A 2,500-nucleotide genomic window follows, 5' to 3' on the forward strand; every position below is an offset into this window, starting at 1 on the left:
TGCGTATAAAGATTTGTGATACAATTAGTATTTCTCTATTGACTTATGTTATGTTATGTAAATAGGAACTTTGGATTGTTAAGGTATGTTTTATAGGTGGTGGTTGAGAGCAAGAGAGAGAGAGAGAGAGAGAGAGAAGAGAGAGAGAGAGAGAGAGAGAGAGAGAGAGAGAGAGAGAGAGAAAGAGATTGTAGAATGACATCGATTGTTGTTCCTTCCATTTTCTAATCATTGTTAATATAGGACTTTGTTTCGATCCTGCATTAGTGGTAACAAGAATGATATGAAACAAACTATATATATATATATATATATTATATATATATATATATATATATAGTATATATATATATATATATATATATATATATATATATATATATATTAGAGTGCTTTTAGTTACCGAACAGGTGTGAGTTCTAGCTCAGTAGAAAGTATATATATAAGTTTTATATATATACACACACATATATATACATATATATATATATAATATATATATATATATATATATATATATATATATATATATATATATATATATATATATATATATATATATATATATTATATAGTATATATATATATTATATATGTATATAAAGAAAACATGCTTGAACACAAAGGATATCCTGATACAGATACATGGGCATGGAAATATGCAAATCCGAAGGAGAATCAGAAGGATACCGGAAGGATTGTGTTCTATACGAACACAAGGTAACTCGATGATTTATTGAAGGAGACAGACTCTGCAAGGTTCAAGTTCCGGTTCTCTTCAAACTCCTTAATATGTGAAAATAAATCTCCTTACCAGATAGAATGAGGAGGAATTGGTAAAAGGATTCTTATAAGTCACCTGGGAGCGTTAAGATATGAAAATGTGGGAATGATATCGAAGTAAATTATGAAATGACGACGTAATTTGTAAGAGGATTTTGAAAGGAGACATCTTGGAATATTATTGAAGGTAATGTCCAAAGAATGTCATAGTTTGTGAATAGAGAGGTTGGGGTTTTCTTTTTTAGCTTTTCAAGTATTAGGTTTGCCAGGGCCCCAGCCAACCGTTGAGATACTACCACTAGAGTGTTATGGGGTTCTTTGGCTGGCCAGACAGTACTACATTGTATCCTACTCTGTGCTTACGGTTCACTTTCTCTTTGCTTTCCCATACGCTGAATGGTCTGGAGTATTCTTTACAGATTCTCTTCTCTCCTCATACACCTGACAACACTGAGATTACCAAACATTTCTTCTTCGCCCAAGGGGTTAACTACTGTACTGTAATATTTCAGTGGCTACTTTCCTCTTGGCAAGGATAGAAGAGACTCTTTAGCTATGGTAAAAAGCTCTTTTAGGAGAAGGACATTCCAAAATCAAACCCTTTTTCCCTAGTTTTGGGTAGTGGCATAGCCTCTGTACCATGGTCCTTCCACTGTCTTGGGTTAGAATTCTCTTGCTTGAGGGTACACTTGGCACACTATTCTAGCTTATTCCTCTTGTTTTGTTAACATTTTTGCCGTTTATATATGAGATGTTTATGTCAATGTTGTTACGGTTCTTAAAATATTCTATATTTCCTTGTTTCTTGTCCCCACTGGGCTATTTTCCCTGTTGGAGTCCTCTGGGCTTATAGCATCCTGCTTTCCTAACTAGGGTTGTAGCTTGGGAAGTAATTCTTATAAGAATTAGATATGCTATCAAGATATGCACAAGGTGTAGTTAATGTCATTTGTGTAATATATGAAATTTCGTTTCTTTATAATAATTCAAGCTATAAAAGAGATTTGAAAATAAATAAATATAAATTTCACCGATTTACTTTTTGAATTATCGGAATTTCCAAGATATATACGCTACTTAAAATCGAAAAGGTTAATTCTAAAAGATTACCTTATCTTTTTAGGGAATTATTTTAAAGTAATACATTGTTGCTATATAATTTCTATTTCTACACAGTAAAATGATAAAGAAAAATAAGTTTTAATTGGGAGAGATATTGGTGATTTAAAAAAAAATACATAGATCAGAAAAGATTTCGTGAGATGTTTGAATATGTGGACTAAGAAAAAAAGGGTCCCTTTTATTTGACTAAAATAGGTTTATTCCTACTGGGTCTATATACATGACTTGAATAGTCACAAAAAATTCTACTATATCTGCGTCTTAGATGTACATTTTATCTATGTTTAGTCAGACGGGTGATGGTAGATTGAAATAAAAACAACAACAACAACAACAACAATAGTAATATCACCAAGAACGAGTTTACAATTTTTTTATAAAATGCTAGTTCATTGATAAACAATATAATAATAATAATAATAATAATAATAATAATAATAATAATAACAATAATAATAATAATAATAATAATAATAATAATAATAATAATAATAATAATGAATATTATTATTAGTTTTTATCATTATTAATATTAATATCATAATCATCACCATCATTATCATTATTATCATTATTAGCCAAGATACAATCCAGC

The sequence above is a fragment of the Palaemon carinicauda genome, chromosome 6 (assembly GCF_036898095.1).
Source record: "Palaemon carinicauda isolate YSFRI2023 chromosome 6, ASM3689809v2, whole genome shotgun sequence".
Taxonomy (NCBI): domain Eukaryota; kingdom Metazoa; phylum Arthropoda; class Malacostraca; order Decapoda; family Palaemonidae; genus Palaemon; species Palaemon carinicauda.